Source organism: Myotis yumanensis, unplaced genomic scaffold (assembly GCF_028538775.1).
Source record: "Myotis yumanensis isolate MYYU_CA2020_CCGP unplaced genomic scaffold, mMyoYum1.0.hap1 SCAF_1, whole genome shotgun sequence".
NCBI lineage: Eukaryota > Metazoa > Chordata > Mammalia > Chiroptera > Vespertilionidae > Myotis > Myotis yumanensis.
The window spans coordinates 203,543,464-203,562,661 of NW_027223752.1; positions in this window are offsets into that span (position 1 = coordinate 203,543,464).

The window sequence follows — 19,198 nt, forward strand, 5'->3', positions numbered from 1 at the left end:
TTAGCATATTACCCTATTATTAGTATAGATGTAGAGATATATACATATACATAAATGTATATATATGTACATATCTGTATGTATTATTACATATGTACATACTTTTTAAAATAAAATGATTTTGTAGTTAACATTTAACCAGGGCTTTGAGTAAGCATGTCTTGGAGAATATTATAAAATAACTAGAGGCCTGATGCACGAAATTGATTCAAGGGGCTTGGCCCTTGCAGCCCCGGGCTGCCTCGTGACCCTACCCCCAGCCCACTGGCCATTCTGGAATGTCTTTCAAGAAGGTCGTTCTGCCATCCAGTCCAATTAGCATATTGGCTCTTTATTATATAGGATTACTGAGGGAAATTATTTTAGTCCCCTCCCCCACCGCCCCATTCTTGGCTAAAAGCTCAGGGAGCATCTGTGATTATCTGTTGATTCTAAAGGGAAAAAAATGTCTTGTAGCCACTGCAAGCTGAAAACATTATTGTAATTTAGTAATTTAAAATGTGCAGTCCTATTATGCAGTGATTTTAAAAGTTTGACATGATTTGATATTAAAAACTTCTTACCTCCCCAGTTAAGGCCTTCTGTGATCACAGAGTTTAAGTAGGTTCCATAACCACTCATTGCAGTTATTATTAAGTGACCAATAATGCTCTTGGAGTGAGCCCATTTTTACCTTTGTGCATGTAAATACCATCATTTCCCAGAGAGAGACATGAAATGTGATGACAGAAAGCTTTTAGCATCCTGTATTCTGTTCTTTTGGACTGAAAACATGAAATGACCAAGCCTTTAGGTTATCCAAAATTATAGCAGTTATACCCTAGAGAGGAGATTAATCAAGTACAAAAAAACACAGTCTGGCCAAACTGGTTTGGCTCAGTAGATAGAGCATCAGCCTGCGGACTCAAGGGTCCCAGGTTCAATTCCAGTTGGGGGCATGTACCTTGTTTGCGGGCACATCCCCACTGTGGGGTGTGCAGGAGGCAGCTGATCAATGTTTCTCTCTTGTCGATGTTTCTGGCTCTCTATCCCTCTCCCTTCTTCTCTGTAAAAAAATCAATAAAATATATTTAAAAAAACACACACACACAAAAAAAACACAGTCATAATGCAAAAAGTGTTATTAAAAAACTAGAGGTCTGGTGCACAAAAATTTGTGCACTTGGGGGGGGGATCCAGTCTGGGACCCCTCGGGGGATGACCACCTGCCGGCTTAGGCCTGCTCCCTGGGGGATCAGGCCCAAGCTGGCAGTCAGACGTCCCTCTGGCAGCCCAGCAGCCCTCGGGGGATGTCCACTTGCCAGTGGGGAGCAGACCTAAGCTGCAGTCAGACATCCTTAGCGCTGCTGAGGAGGCAGGAGAGGCTCCCACCACCACCGCTGTACTGGAAGCCATCAGCCTGGCTTGTGGCTGAACAGAGCTCCCCCATGTGGGAGCGCACTGACCACCAGAGGGCAGCTCCTGCATTGAGTGTCTGCCCCCTGGTGGTCAGTGTGTCATAGTGACCAGTCATTCCCAGTCTTTCTGCTGTTAGGGTCAGTTTGCATATTACCCTTTTACTATATAGGATAGAGGCCTGGTGTGCGGGCGTGGGCCAGCTGGTTTGCCCTGAAGGGTGTCCCAGATCAGGGTGGGGGTCCCGCTTGGTTGCCTGGCCAGCCTGGGTGAGGGGCTGATGGCTGTTTTCAGGCTAGCCACACCCCCTTTAGGGTGGGGGTCCCCACTGGGGTGCCTGGCCAGTCTGGGTGAGGGGCTGAGGGCCATTTTCAGGCTGGCCGGCAACTGAAGCTCCCAGCCTCTCCTTTCTTTCTTTTTTTTTTTTGTTCTGGGATTTATTTACCTTCTATAATTGAAACTTTATTGCCATCACTGGAGCTGAGATCCGGCTCCTGCTTGCTCCAGCTCTGAGGCCACAGCCTGCTGAAAGCAGATATCTGGGGTTTGTTTAGCTTCTATAATTGAAACTTTGTTGCTGTCACTGGAGCTTAGAGCCGGCTCCTGCTTGCTCCAGCTCTGAGGCCACGGACCACTGAAAGCAGATATCTGGGGTTTGTTTAGTTTCTATAATTGAAACTTTGTTGCTTTCGGAGCTCAGAGCCAGGCTGCAGCAGGCGGAGAACCTTGGCTTCCTCCATCACTGGAGCAAGCAAACCTCCTGCTCACTTCAGCTGAGTGGCTGCCGACGGCCATCTTGGTTGCGTTAATTTGCATATCGTGCTGATTAGCCAATGTGAGGTGTAGTGAAGGTATGGTCAATTACCATGTTTGTCTATTATTAGATAGGATATGGGCTCAGATTGCTGAAGTTTAATTAATCAATCTGGGTGAAATTAGTCAGGTTGCTTGCTAGGAGTTGAGGAAAAGAATGGCTGAACAATTCAGATATAGCCTTGTCCTGGTTGTATTTTGGCAAAAATTGGTGGTAGTTACCCATCTGGCTTGAATAGCAGTGGGGATAATTTTAATCCTGAGAGTAGTTAGAACTGCTAGGTAGAAACAAATTCTAGGAGTGCTATAGTACTAATTATATTAGCCAATCCAAGGAGAATGGACTCATTGAATATTGAGGAAGCAGTATTTGATTTTTTTTATCCCAATAAGAGGTTTTCTACAATGTCCTCAACCAGCATTCTCCTCCAATCTACATTCTACCACTCCGTTTGCCCTCCCAATTCCAATAGTTATAAGAACTTTAGGCTGTCATCTGGAATATAAGCATGGGCAGAAGATGTGGGCCAGTAGTCACCAATGGTGCTATATCCAAATATATTCTTGGTTCTATCTCTCACTGTACTTTCATTGGACTTTACATAAATAAAATGGTGTTGATATCTTTACAAAATTGCTTTTCCAAATGTGACACTTCTTATTCATATTTACTGATCCATAGAATGGACAACTATGTCTCCTTAATGTCACTATCCATAAAACTAAAAGTGATCAAGACTTCATTATTTTTGCTCTAAAGAGACATTTGGCATTAAAATGAGCAGCAATTCCTCCCAATTATATATATTTTAATCGTTTATTTATCTTTAGTTTTAAAAGCATTATAGATAGATGTCCCTCTTCCCGCCATCCCTTGATCCCCTCCATTGGGCACCTCATCATATGTCGCACTTTTGGGTTTACCCCTTCTGGCCTTCCAGGACTTGAATCTGATTATAAGTTCAGAAACAATGAGAGAGGTGTTGAGATGATTGTTAAGGAGTATCAGCAGTTTCCTACAAGTCAGATACTTCAGAGGAGGCCTTTGTAGATTATTCAAGTAGATTTCTCTCTTTATAAGGGAGAGAAATTTACTTTCAATGGTAAAAGCACTTCACAATAATTTATGGGTCAAAAGTCCCAGAATATGCTCATAAGAATTAATTTATATTGTAATTTACTCACTTATGGGGTAAGACAGGTTTCATTTTCAGAAATCTGAGTTCTAGTGATAGAAGAGGGAAAGGTTTCATTTCAGGAAACCATAAAAATGTTCTGATCCATACCTGGATCCAGAATTGAGCTAAGACTTTAAAGTACTAAGCTTATCAATTTCTTTCCTCAATCCTCTAGCATATTTAGAAATAGCCAACCAACCCATCTATACCCCATATTTCCACTACTGTGTTCTACAGCAACTAAACAGCTATCCAAAGACTTACCTTTTATAGCAATTGACTACAGACCTCTCCAGATAATAATTTAAAAAAAACTATTTTGTCAATATATGCCATGGACTCTTAATAACTCAATTACTACTGTAAACAGGGTCTTTGATATCTTCAGCATTAATAAGACCAGAGAAACAGTTCTGTGTAATCCAGAAGCAATTCAAACGACTGATTCTTAATGTTCTAATCTCCTAGAACCACTTGTGGTTCTGAATGATTTAGGGTTTAGTTTGATTAAAGAATAATAATCACAATGTGTTATATAGAGTAAAGGACTTGTTATATAATTAGACCTCACATAGTTATCAAAGCAAGTAAGCAGTTTAGTTAGGGCTGTTGCGTCTGTATATGATGTTGAACATGAGGTCAGGGCCAGGATATGGGAAGAAAATTGAATGTGAATTTGGAACAAATAAGGACAACATAGGATCCATGATGATAAATGGGAACTTATGAGATAAATAGGAATACATTTTGACAAAACAGATCCCAATCTTGACAATGTAAGTTATGCTGTAATCTGGGAACCCTTCATCACAGAGCTGCATGTGCCTTGGCAAAAATGTGCAGAAGCCGAAGCACTGTATCTATCAAGAATCTGAGAAAGCAGGGGTACAGCTGTGTCCCACATCTAGAGGATCGAGCACATCAATGAAAATTTGCATGAGCTGTAAAGGTCTTAGCTCTACTTTGACCTTCAGAGTGTTAAAAAAAAAGTCAACTATGCACTTAAATTTTTCTAATCTCACACAAAATTTTCTTATGGCTGACTACCCAGAACCATATGAGAAAGGGGAATGTGAGAAATGTAGTTGGGCAAAATTGGCACAATACAAAGTCACCACTTTGAGAGTGAAATTCCTATGATTAGGTTAGGAAGGATAGAAACCATGTAAGCACAAAAATTAGGTATTTCCAATAAGAGTACTAGAAGAACACTTATTTTTACTCTCTATTAATTACAGCTATTATTCTTGTGTTCTAGTATTTTCCATCACAATTAACTGGTAGAGTTATATAGAAAATACAAAATGTTTATTATCATCAGTCTTAACTAGTTTCTACCTATTTACATAAAATTATATTTAACTAGATGCCTGGTGCATGAAATTTGTGCAGGGGGGTGGATCCCTCAGCCCAGCCTGTACCCTTTCCAATCTGGGACCCGTTGGGGGATGTCCGACTGCCTCTCACAACCTGGGATCGCTGGCTCCTAACTGCTCACCTGCCTGCCTGCTTGATCACCCCTAACCCATCTGCCTGCCTGCCTGATCACATCTAACCACCTCTGCCTGCCTGATTGCCCTTAACTACCTCTGCCTGCCTGCCTGATCACCCCTAACTGTTCCACTACCAGCCTGATTGCCCCTAACTGCTCCCCTGCTGGCCTGATCACCCCTAACCACCTCTGGCTTGCCCCACATCTGGGACCCAGGATTCCCTCCTCTGTCCGGTCACAGGCACCTGGGACCTGGCTGGCTTCGCCCGGGCTGGCCACAGCTGCAGGGGACCGTGGGCGAGTGGCTTTACCCAGGCCATAGCCACAGGCACCCAGGACCGTGGGGCATATGGATTGTCCCTCTCCTGGGCTGCAGGTGCAGGCGCAACTGCTGGCACCTGGGACCGAAGGGCGGGCGGCTTGTCCCTCTCCCAGACCGCAGACACAGCTGCTGGTGCCCGAGACCATGGGGCAGGTGGCTTGTCCCTCTCTCAGGCCGCAGGCACAGGCACAGCCCCTGGCATCCGGGACTGTAGGGCAGGCAGCTTGTCCCTCTCCCAGGCTGCTGCCTGGCTGGTCCCCATTCCTCTCTCGCAAGCTCATTTGTGCCTGCTGGTCCCCAATCCTCTCTCCCCAGTGTTGAGTGTCTGAGCCTTTATGGCGTGACAGCATGAGGGTGTGATGCCATTTGCATATTAGCTCTTTATTATATGGGATATGATTCTATTGATTATTTTTCTTCCACTTACTTTTATTATCAAGGTACTCAAATATGGGGAAATACCTAAGTGATACAAGATAAAATTTCTAGCTAAATTCTCTTAGACTAGGACTAAAACCCAAAATCTTATTTATTTAACATGTTGATGTCATCTTAGTGTGCCTTATTGGATTAGTCAATACTTTATTGAATATCATAGTGGTGGGTAATTTAAAAAGTTGAGCTATAAGGAGCCATTAAAAATGTTGTAAACTGAACAATATCAAACCAACAAAGACAGAAGTTACAAAAAGACAGTTAGCCAACATGTGGCTTCTAAATTTAGAATTCAGAAAAGGTTTTCATCTTCATAAATATTTATTATCTATGAGCCTAGATTTACTTTGTGACAGAAGACAATCATTGAATAATGTGATTTATAAATCTTGAACAATCTATTCTTGAATTCACTTATCTTGCACAGCTTCTAAAATTGGTTGAAAACACAATCTGTGCTCCAAGAAAAAGCCATATTTGCCATGTTTCAGTGAATAAATGCCATATGTCATTCACTAACTGAATATTTAATTCAATATGTCAGGCAGACAAATCCAAAATCAACAAGCAATGGATATTTTTTTTATTATCAGTATTTAAAACACATAATAGTTCTACTAATGGGTGAAAGTAGGAACTACCCAAGGGAAAAAAAAACTACACACTATAAAAAGATGCTGTCTGTTGTTTCAGTCCAGTTGGTTTGCTTTAAAAAAATAATTTTATTCTGATTCTGTAGATTATCTTTTGAGATTGAATATAACTTAAAATTTTAGCAAATATACTTGAGCACAGTCATCAAGAGACAGTTACTTGCCACTGTAATAAAAACAAATTGCAGGTCAATATACCTTTGAAATATTTTAAAAACAAATTTATTTCAATTTAAGGAAAGTAGCAAAAAATAAGCAGAAGCAGATTTCTTCTTCTGGCCATAATGAGGTAGCTTGTAATAGGCATTGCTCCTGCCATGAATAACTAGAAAAAAACATAAAAATTAATTTGGAGAAAGGTTTGATTCAAAGACAACATAAATATGACAAAGCAGCCAATGTTTTAGGAACAGGAAAAGGGAATCTGTAAAAGACAGCATATTAAGGATCTGAGGAAAAAATAAGTGCAAAACAGAGAGAACTTTAGGGATCCTTATTATTCTATCAGGAGGTTGAGGAAGAGTAGCCATATTAAAAACCTAAGGATTCCTGAAGAGAATGAAGCAAAATAAAGGTATACTGGAACTTACAAAGACTAAAAATATTGAGTCAGGCCGTCACTGATGGGATAGAGGTGGTCTTCCTTACACTAGGGCAGTGGTTCTCAACCTTGGCTGCACATTAGAATCACCTGGGAATCTTTTTAAAATCCTGATTTCTGGGCCTCACTAGGGCCTGACAGAGGGTAGGAAATCTCCTCTGGGGATGACAATATCTTAAGAGTTTTTACAATTTTTCCTAAATCAGTCAAAAATACCATGTATACCAAGATAGAATACCATGTTGAAAAAAAAGAAAAGAAAAACATAGCCATAGGTAATATCACTGTTGGAGATACTATACAGACACTTTGAAATTACTATAGTTAAAATGTTCAAGAAAATAATGACAAAATATCATAATTTATTAGGGAAGTAAAGACATTTAATTTTTTTAAAATGTATTACAACTGAGAAACAATGCAATTGACAATTTAATATGCTTAATATGTGAGCTTATTAAGTAGATTAAACACTGCTAGAGATGACAATTTGAACTTTATCTAAGCCTGATGTTCTCAGGAAGCAGTGAGAATTGAGAAATCTCACTGAGCTTTCATGTTCTGAAAAAAGGCTACTGAAAAAACAAACACAAAAACACAACTCAGTGTGTTTTCACATATCCCAGGACCCAACTTCACCTTTTCCCATGACTCAGGTGAGGCCCATCTCTATTCTTTCTTATGACTCCTATTAAGACTCTCTGATGATTCCTATGTTACTTTGCCTCTAAAAATCCCTAGTTCCCCCTTCTTTCATTGGGATAATCCTTATTAAAGAACTAGAGGCCCAGTGCACAAAATTCGTGCATGGGTGCGGTCCCTAGGCCTGGTTGGCGATTGAAGCACAAGTGTCTGGAATGGAGGGGAAGGTCCCAGTTGACCTCTGGGCCCTGGACAGCACCTGGGCCCTTGGAACCCCACTTGCCCCCCTCTGCCTGAGTCATTGGGCCCCCACTCTCACCCGCCTTGGCCTGACACTGCCTGCTCACCTGCTCCACCATACCGCTGCAGTCCTGCTCTGGTCAGGGCCCATCAGGTCCGGCAGTGCCTCCACTGCTGCCCACTGCCAGTGCTGTGTCGCCGATGCCCGCCATGTTCCGCACCGCCCCCTGGTGGTCAGAACATGTCATAGCGAGTGGTCGAACTCCTGGTGGAACTCCAGGCCAAGGGGACAATTTGCATATTAGGCTTTTATTACATAGGATATTCTCCTTATCTCAGAGCCTAAAGAAAATCAGCTCCCTAATTATCTGTATATTTTGCCTTTTATAGAGAAATATAAAAAATAGGTCAGGAGAAAATTCCAGATTCCACCACAGAGAACAAAAATCACAGAAAACACCAAAGAGAATGTAAGGGATATATATAGGAATTTGAGAAAAAGTTGAGTGTTTGTGTCTTTGATCTCTTGAAATGAGAACAACAATAGAAAAATTAGGCAGTAAAAATATGGGACTATATGATGGTTTAAATTTTTCAAAATAGATAAAAATATCAATCAGTAGATTAAAAAAGAACTATAAATCCAAACAATAAAATTACAACAAAAACAATATCAAAGCATATCATAAACAATGAACATGAGATACAAAGAAAACCATTAAAATTAAGCCAGAAATTAAAACTCATTACAATTAAATAAGCAGTAATCACAATGACAGCTGGTTTCACAACAAGTAAAACTGTAATCAAGGTGATGATGGATAAATCAATATATTTCAAATTCTGTAAGAAAATAAGATCAATCTACATGTCTATGTTCTGAAAATAATCTTCAAATGTGAAGCAGCAATGAAGTAATTTTGGGCTGACAGAAACTAAAAGCACTCATTGCTCACAGTCCTGAAGTAAAAGAAAACTAAGTCAGTCATGCACATTATAAAGTGTAGAGTAATCACTAAAAGAAAAGTAAAAGAATAAAAATGAATATGATAATAAGGGTGAGTAGAATAAAAATACTTGATTAATCTGAATAAGTTTGGAATGAGCCAAACTCAAGGTTAAAGCAACAGTGCTACAGACTACTGACATTGAAATGTAGGGTTTGGGGTATAGACTTCTGGGTTCTTGTCCGACGAAGATGAATAAATTCATGGACTAACTGATTTCTTTAATAAAAATGTAGAAGTTTATTGGAAGTAAATACAAACTCCATCTGGGCAGAGGTATCCCCTAGAGGAACCCCCTGGGGCGGGGCCCCCAAATGGGAAAAGCCTGCTCACTCTCTCTCTCAAAAAATTTTTAAAAATCCCACTTCATGTCCCTTTGTCTATGATTTATATATGCTGGAGTTCTTTGTTTGAACCTGACCCTTTCTAATTGGACCTTTCATTAATTTAGGACCCCCTTGCTCTCCTCATTGGTTATTTTGTTACATAGTATTAGTTTCAAAGGCCAAAGCCCTTGTGGTGACCCCTCTTTTTTCCCCTTGAAACATTCCTCTATTCTCTGTGAAAATATGGTTCCTTTTTACTATCATCCTGTGACTTTCCTTTATCCTCTGTGAATGTATGTCCTCTTTCTCCCTTACCCTGTGGCCTTTCTCTATCCTTTGTACCAGTAAGATAAGCATTTTGGCTTCTCCACGCTGCTCAGGTCAAGGTTACTTTTGATCTACCTTATACTTGCTCTAATTGCTCAGGCCAGAGATACCTCTGTCCTTCACATACACACTCCTCCCCCATGGACCCTCTTTATTCCCTAAACCTGCCTATTTTGTCCTTAGAATTCCTTTCAACACCAGTTGTAAGTTTGAGGGAACCAAAACCACCCTCAGGTTTTATAATTGATTACAACATCTCAGAGGAAAGAGCTATGCTTATAATAGTTTTATTATAGCAAAAGCATATCCATTAGAATCAGCCAAATGAAAAGATGTTTAGAGAAGAATCTGGGAGGGTTAAAAACTTGAAGTTTGATTTGTCCTTTCAGTTTGACCAATATTAGATAGGTCTCTTCTTTTTTTTCTTTTTCTTCTTTTTTAAATTTTTTTTCTATATTGATTAAGGTATTACATATGTGTCCTTATCTCCCCATTTCCCCCCACCCCCCACTTATGCCCTCACCCCCCTGGTGTCTGTGTCCATTGGTTAGGCTTATATGCACACATACAAGTCCTTTGATTGATCTCTCCCCCTTACCCTCACCCACCCCTTCCTTCCCTCTGAGGTTTGACATCTGATCGATGCTTCTCTGTCTCTGGAGTGTTTTTGTTCATCAGTTTATATTGTTCATTATATTTCATAAATGAGTGAGATCATGTGATATTTATCTTTCTCTGACTGACTTATTTTGCTTAGCATAATGCTCTCCAGTTCTCTTCTTGACTATCTATCAGTCTGTCCTCCCTTTTCTTAGAGCATCTGCTTCAGAAAATTTATAATTGTCAATATTTTATATGTTGCTTTGCGATGCAAACCTTCTCCCGGCCTCTTGCCAGTTTTAGCCAAGGAATGTTTTCCCAACTATGTGGGGATCCATCCCTTTGAAATGGAATATCAAGAAAGATAAAACTGCCTTGGCCAGTTTACTCAGTGGTTAGAGCACCTGCCTGTGGACCTAAGGGTCATGGGTTGGATTCCCAGTCACCTATCTGGGTTGCAGGTTTGATCCCTGTTGGGGCATGTGCGGGAGGCAACCAATCCATGTGTTTCTCTAACATTGATCTTCCTCTCCCCCTCCCTCCCTCTCTCTCTAAAACAAAACAAAACTAAACTAAACTAAAAACACATATCCTCGGGAAGGATTAAAAGACTTGACTGACTCCCCATTGGCTTCCAGGAGATGGGCTATATAGGAGAAAAATCATTAATCATGCTGGCTAAAGGAGTTGGGGTCATGGGCTCTATTGATTGGCTGAGACCAGGGTAGGGAGCAGTTGATCATTGTATCAGAGCCTGATGTCAGCATTGTTCTGTCTGGTTTTATGAGAGGGGTCTGTAGGGTCATTCTGCTTCCTTGGGCCTGGGGCTGAAATATAACTGAAGTCATAATGCTATTTTTAGTTTCCCAGGAACTCTTGTTTCTTTGGTCAACAGACCTGAGGCTTTGTTCTGGAGACAGTTTGATACCACCAGAATCTGATGTCCTAAGGGATTAGTGATTAGGAAAGGGAGTGGATGAACAGGAAGGAGAAAGGGTCATGTTAAAGAAGGGGAGTCTCTGTGCAATTACACCAGATGTTTCAAAAGGACCAAAACTCAAAGGGTCAGTTTGGAGTAAGAACAGTTTTATCGTTGAGAAGGCACCAAATCGAGAAGATGGGAGTGCTTGCAGGTCCTCAATTTCATCTTAAGTCAGCACAAGACTCAGCATCTTTTAAATCAAGGGAAGGGAAAACAGTAGGGGCTGTTTTTGTAAAAACTCAAGCCCCAATTAGAATTTCTCTAATGACTAGCTTGCTTAAAGCAGGAGCTATTAGCCTGAAGGCTATGGGAATATGCAGGCCCAAACAAGAGGGAGTTAGAGAGAGCCAACATTTCGCTCTGTTCTATAGGAGAGTGTTTACTGTAGTGTGGAGTAAGAACTCAGAAGGACACAAGGGGGGATATTTTGTGGCCGCCAGCATTGAAATATTTTATCAGGGAGGTGGTTTCATTGTTGTTGTTTTTTTCGTTTTTGTTTTTTTTTTTTTATTCACTGAAATTTATACTTATAATTAGACTAAAATAAAAAGTCATTAAGTTTTAATTAGAAACAAAAAGAAAACCTTGAAAAAATGTTAGCACATGAAAAACCAACAACCTGGCACTAAAAGATAAATGTAATAATGTAGTTAATAAGTACAGTTTCTGAAGATGCATAATTACTTTATTTCCTTTGACCATATCCTTTGAAAACATTGATTTGCTATGTTTCAGCATTTTGCCACTTCTTTTTGCAATGATTTCTGCTCTATGTATGGATGTTAGAAATGAAAGACAATTTTTCTTTTGAGATAAGAGAAAGAGTAGTACAGAAGATGTAATTTTGGGGGGATTTAAAATATATTTCAGGTTAAGTTGCACAATATAGAAGTACAAATATCTCAAAGGTTCAACAAATATTGACCCAAAATGTATTGAGGACCTAGTATTTATAAGACATTTATATTAACAAAGGCAGTTTAGAAGAGCACAGTGAAATGTAACCATTTCTTTTCTGATTCTCATGCCCCTAAGGGGAGTCACAATTTCTGAAGCTCAAAATCTCCTCTCAGAGTCTCACACCAGGTTGGGTAATATTCAACTTGCCTCCAGAATTGAGTGTGAAATGGTTTTAAATCACCATACCACAGATATGAATGACATACTGCATGCTGTGACAAATGATGCCTCCCAAAATCTATTTTTCTTTTTGATCGGAGATCTATTTAAACTTTAACAATTGGACTTAATAGTTCCCTTTAAATAATTATAGCTACACTATTAATTCCATTATTTGACAAGTACCTATAACGCTTCTTTTATGTTATAGGTGCTGTCCTGTTTAGTTGAGCATAGAGAAATAAATAAATTACCACTGTAATCTAGAAACTCATATTCTCCTGAGACTTCACATATGCTGATATCATGGAAAATGAGCATTTAAACCATCCTAGGGGAAAGAAAATGGGGTGGAGGAGGATTTCCTGTGAAAGATGAAGATTGGATCTTGGGAAATGACAGTGAATTTAAGCAAGGAATAACATGATCAGATTTGCATTTTTAATATTTTAATCTGCCAATTGTAAAGGAGGACAATTGAGTAGAAGAAGAAAGGTATTGGGAAACTAGCTAGAATGCAATTGCATTAGAAAATGTAAGAAATAAGAGTCTGAACCTGAGAGGTGGTAGCAATAAGGTACCTAAAGAGCAAACTCACTCAATGTTGCATTTGCTGGTTATTATGGTCAGATGAATCTCCAATAACACTTGCCCTCCAGCAGACATCCCATTTTGTCAAAATGACTATTGTTGGATAAGATGTGCAATTTTCTCTAAAGGGTGTGGTGTTGCAGTGATTTTGTTAGACTAATTGTGATTTCTTCCTTGAGGCTGGGGATAATTTTACCTTCTCTGAATTTATCAGCATGAAGGCTGAGCAACACTGAGTTTATGCAAACTTAGAGATGGGGGCAAGGGATGAGATGGCTATGGAATAAGTCACAAATGGTGTTTGCTATAATATATCACTGAAAAGTTAAGTTCTTAAAATATCTCCTGAACTGTATACATTAAAGTTAATCTAAAAGACTGAACAAAGTTTAACCATTTCTTAAGTAGTTTCAAAGTGCTCAACATTAATTACTTGCAGTGAATGGAAATGGGATTAATATGCATATATTATAAATACTTTTTTATGCTCTGGTTAGTCGCTAATGTTTCATAATATTTAAATTACATTTAAAAAAATTTTCCAGGACCTAACTTCACCTTGATTAATGGCATTTTCCATATGTCAGAGTACTATGTGATAAATTTATAGTTAAGCAAAATATTATTTTCATCTTAAATCACATGCCAACATAGAATTTCCAAGGAAAATAAAAAGTATTTTTATATCTTATTACATGTTTCTAGCAGCATAGAATTCCTAAGAAATATTTTAATGCTTCTTTTTTTTTCTTATTATTTTAATGAAGGTAGAAGACTAACTTACAGATCTATACTCATTCATGTTTATACTCATGGTTTGTGTCAAATTGCCTTGATACACACTAGTTGGAAAACAAAACAAAACAAGACAAGACAAAAGAAAAAAAAAAGCTCCCAGTCCAATGGATCACAGAATTGACAACTAACTCAACTGTATCCTTTGTAAGCTAAAACTATGTCTAAAAATTGTTTCTGGTGTTCAGGGAGGTGTGGCTAAGTGGTTGAGTGTCAACCTATAAAGCAGGAGGTCATGGTTTGATTCCCAGTTGGGGCACATACCCGGGTTGTGGGCTCGATCTCTAGTGTGGGGCATGTAGGAGGCAGCCAATCGATGATTCTCTCTCATCATTGATATTTCTATCTCTCGCACCCTCTCCCTCCCTCTCTGAAATCAATAAAAAATATTTAAAAAATATTTCTGGTGAATATTCAACAAACTAATAATAGAAAGTCAGTGAACATATGGCATATCTCATGGTCCATTAAAAAAAGTTCACTAATACATTAAATAAGATTCTTTTACCCAATCACAACCAGGTCAGGCATGTGTGACATGGAGGGCTTTGAAGAACATCAGCTCTGACAATAGCTTTCATTTCAACTTTCCTTTTCTGCCTCAAAGGTTTCTTCTCACATCATATTAACTAAAACAGTGATTTCTCATTTTCACTTTCTTTCATTCATCTTGATGGTGGTTCCTCAATACAGATTACTACATGATCAGCAGTTTCTAAATACATAAAATTCTAGAGAAATTTAATTGGTTGTGTTATTATTTATCAAGTGATAAAAGTTATGAATATTTGGGTCATATATGTTCACTGCTAGAATGGAATGAACTTCCAATACTCATATTATAGTACTTTCTCCTGCTCTAATATATGACTTACCAGTGTAAATTTTAAGTTTGAGGACACAGTCACATGTATGATTGTGTCTTCAAGAAATTGAAGACTGCTTAACCTAAAGTATACTAATAAAGGAGGAGTTGAGCTATTCTTTAAAAATTCACTTGATATAAAAAAGAATTAGCATACATTTAAAAGATTTATAATTGCCGAAACCGGTTTGGCTCAGTGGATAGAGCGTCAGCCTGCGGACTGAAAGGTCCCAGGTTCAATTCCGGTCAAGGGCATGTACCTGGGTTGCGGGCACATCCCCAGTGGGGGATGTGCAGGAGGCAGCTGATCGATGTTTCTCTCTCATCGATGTTTCTAACTCTCTATCCCTCTCCCTTCCTCTCTGTAAAAAATCAATAAAATATATTTTAAAAAAATAAAAATAAAAGATTTATAATTTATGTGTGGTTACCTAATAATAAGTATAATAATAATATTACCTAAATTATAGCAATATTTTTAAAATATATTTTATTGATTTTTTACAGAGAGGAAGGGAGGGAGATAGTTAGAAACATCGATGAGAGAGAAACATCGATCAGCTGCCTCCTGCACACCCCCCACTGGGGATGTGCCTGCAACCAAGGTACATGCCCCTGACCAGAATCGAACCTGGGACCCTTCAGTCCGCAAGCCGACACTCCATCCACTGAGCCAAACTGGCTAGGGCTATAGCAATATTTTTAAACAAGAAGCTAATTGGGTAAAGTAAATAACATGGGAATGTGATATGGAAGGAGAATAATGTGGTATTCTTATTTTCAAAATGCACTAAATATTTCACAATTCTATTTAAATATCACTTCAAATATCCTTGTAAAAAGAGATTTGCACAGCAAAGTGAAAAGTAGGTACACAGATACAGGCAAAATTAAGGATTTAAAATCAGTGAAATTTGTCACATTCCATGTCTGATACCATTATTTACAGTTATGCTCTTTGATAAATATCTGAAACACTGCTTGTCTGGCTTCCTTGTGCACTCTCTAATGTCCTGGCAGAGCCTACAAGCTGCAAGGGGATGGTCTTTCTGTTAAAATCTCTGGTTTTAATTGATGTCATAGTATGGACTGATTTATAGTCTCCTTCCAAAGAGATATGTGATATGCTGATGACTTAAATCTGATACTGCTTACTTTACCTAAATAGTTATATTCTTGCCATTTTCACTAGTCTCCTTATATCACATTTTATTTCCTTAATACTTATCAGGTCTTGATAAGCATAGGTCAATTCATTGTATTAGAGGCAATAAATAACTGCTAAAAATTCTGAAATTTATCTACACTGTATTGACTTGTTTTAATCTATTTTTTTCAAGACTCAAGGACATTACTATTTAATATATTCTTAGATACAACTTTGGGTAAAAATAAATATCTTTTGAAAACTACACATTAGTCCTGGCTGGTGCGACTCAGTTGGTTGAGCATCATCCTGTACACTGAAAGGTTGCCATTTCAATTCTTAATCAGGGTACATGCCAGGGTTGCAGGCTCAATCCCCAATAGGGGCATGCAGCAGGTATTTAATCAAAGTTTCACTCTCACATCAATGTTTCTCTCTTGCTCTCTCCTTCTCCCTTCTTCTCTCTCTAAAAATCACTTTTTTTAAATAAAGAAAACAACACAGATAATAACTGTCTTCTAATAAGTTCTAATGTACCGAAGGGTGGCATATAAATATTCACTATATTTGCTCATAATTTCATAGCATCCGATCTAATAAGGAGGGAATATGCTAATTGACTGCCATTCCCTCAAAGATGGTGGCGCCCACAGCCACAAGATGGTGGCGCCCAGTTCCTTCAGCCCCACCCAGGGTGGCAGGCATGCAGCAAGGTGGGCCCTGCCTTGCCACAAACCTGCCTCCAGAGTCCCCCAGTCCCCTCAGCCCCCCAGCAGCCCAGGCTGCCCGAGGCTCAGGTAACAAGGGCCAGCCAAGGCTTGTGCTGTTGGCAGTGGCAGCAGCAGAGGTGTGATGGGGCACTGCCTTCCCCTGATCACTGGGTCGCCTCCTGTCCCTGAGGGCTCCCAGGCTGTGAGAGGGGGCAGGCCAGTCTAAGGGACTCCCCCTCCAGTGCATGAATTTTCATGTACTAGACCTCTAGTCTAAATCTACACTAATAAAAGAGAAACATGCAAATTGGTGTCACTCTGCTATGCCCAGCAGCCAATCAGAGTGACTATGCAAATTAACTCAACAAATATGATGGTTAATTTGCATATGCAAGCATGGAGCGAAGACTGAAAGCTCCGGCTGGAGTGAAGACTGAAGACTGAAGCCAAGCCAAGCCTCGCTGCGGCCATAGCGGAGAAGCCAAGCCTCACTTTGGCTGCAGTGGAGTGACCACTGTGGCCTGACCAAAGGCCTGGGTCCCAGGTGCTGGAAAAATACCGGTGCTAGTGGCCAGGTGAAGGAATGCCTATTGCTCGAATCTTCGTGCAACGGGCTTCTAGTATATATATAAAAGCCTAAGTGACTGGCCGACAGACTGGTAGCTATGATGTACAATGACCACCAGGGGGAAGACACTCAACACAGGAGCTGCCAAGCGATAGCACTTGCAGAGTACCCTCTTGCACTCTGGGACCCCTCAGGGTATGTCAAACTGCTGGTTTCGGCCCAATCCCACAGGCCAAGCCAAGGGATCCCACCAGTTGGATGGGACCCCACCAATTCCACAGACACCCTTTCAGCCCTGGTGCCACCCCAGATGCAGCAGGACTAGGAGGTTACCATGGGAAGTTTGCTCCAGGCGTGTCCAGCCTGTCTCGTCCAGTCCAGCCCCACCGGCCACCTTCTAATTAATTTACTTTCAATGTGTACGAATCCATGCACCAGGCCTCTAGTATGAGTATATTAGGCACCTGAAAACATATTGTATTTTAACCTATTTGCAGATTTTGTTAACATTTTCAAAAACTGACCCCCACACTGTTTCCTTTCTCTACCCTTATCCCTAGAACTGACAAAATATGAAAATTTAGAAACGATTACATTTCTTAATTCTCACATTATTCATAACTGAAATTTTCTTCACTTGATAGCCAATGTTGACTAAAACATGCATTCTATTCATATGATCAGTATGCTTAATTAGGCAAACATTTATTTTACATATATTTTGATGTTCTGACAAATAATGGCTGCATGCACTTATTAATTATAGTATATGATTGGATTGCAATCATTGTGGATATATGAACAGTTGCTCATCACATTTTCTTACCGTGATTTTGGGTCCAAATTCAACTTCATTTATTCACAGCAGATTATCCATATTTATAATCAATCCAATGTTTATCAATTTCTCTGGGAAACATGGCATTCTCATGTTTTATCCTTATTTAAGATTGATAAGTTTCCATGATAAGGAGTTCCTGCTACTTTGGTATTGTAAAAATATAACAGGAATTTGAAAAAGTCTTCCTACACAGATATATTTGTATAGAAAAACATTTCTACCTGGTCACTGTACTTAAATTCTCAGAATTTCTTGGGGAAACCATTTCAATGTATCCTTCCTGTGTTTTAAAAAGCTTGGCCTGTTGAGTGTAGTAGTTTCATCAGTAAATGCTACATTTAAGTCTGGACTTATGTCTAATTGGGAATTATAGTTCTTCCCAGTGCATTTAATTTACACAGTGTTTTGATAAATTCCAGAATATGCAAATACTTGAGGCAGGAGCTTGTTTCAATGCTAATTAACAGTGAAGTCTTGTTTGCCCATGGTTTGCACAAACAATGACATTCAAAAAGGCTGAAATAAAAGCAAACAAACATTTGCATATTTCAAACACTGGCAAATAACTGACAAATAATGATTGCTTTTGATAATTTGAAAAAAATACATAAGAAACCAGAATTGAAAAAGAAATATTATAGCCAAACAAAAAGCAATCAAGTCTTCCCAGGTAAAAGTAGATTTTAAAGATCAAATTATTATGCTTTTATAAACTCACTTGAGAAAATAATTTAAAGCACTTTGAATAATCTCTAAGGAAACCTTTTACTGTGCTCTTAAGAAATGTTCTCACTGATTAGAATACTGGGAACATCTTGTCTAAGATAAAGACTAAAGGGTGAACAGAAGTTAGAATAGTCAAAATCTTTATATAAAGTTAGGAGCAGAGAGGGCATGGTGATGAGATGTGGATGTGTGTGGAGAGAGTGCCAGGCCGAGGAATCAACCTAGAAAAGGAGTGGAAGACACAGGTCATGCTGTAAGCAGGTAGAATTACTGGAATGCAAAAAGTGAGCAGTGTACCTTTTACATTTAGTTTTAAATCTCACAGAGAGTAAAAGTTTGGAAATACCTTACTGAATATCCAATAGACACATACATTATTGACATTAAATAAATGATAGTTACAATAGAAACCCCATTCTTAGGTGCTAACATAACGACAAATTGCAAAGACCATGTTGATACTTGACTTCCAAAGATATTTTAGATTGTTTTTATGGCTAAGTTCAGTAAGCATATTACTTATATGTTTCTCACAAATAAAGGCACTATCACAACAGATGTTTAATATAAGATTATCATAATAAAAATATTAAAAATCTCCCTAAAAATACCCAGCTTGCCCTAACTGGTTTGGCTCAGTGGATAGAGCGTCGGCCTTTGGACTGAAGGGTCCCAGGTTCAATTCCGGTCAAGGGCATGTATCTTGGTTGCAGGTACATCCCCAGTAGGGGGTGTGCAGGAGGCAGTTGATCACTGTTTCTCTCTCATCAATATTTCTAGCTCTCTATCCCTCTCCCTTCCTCTCTGTAAAAAATCAATAAAA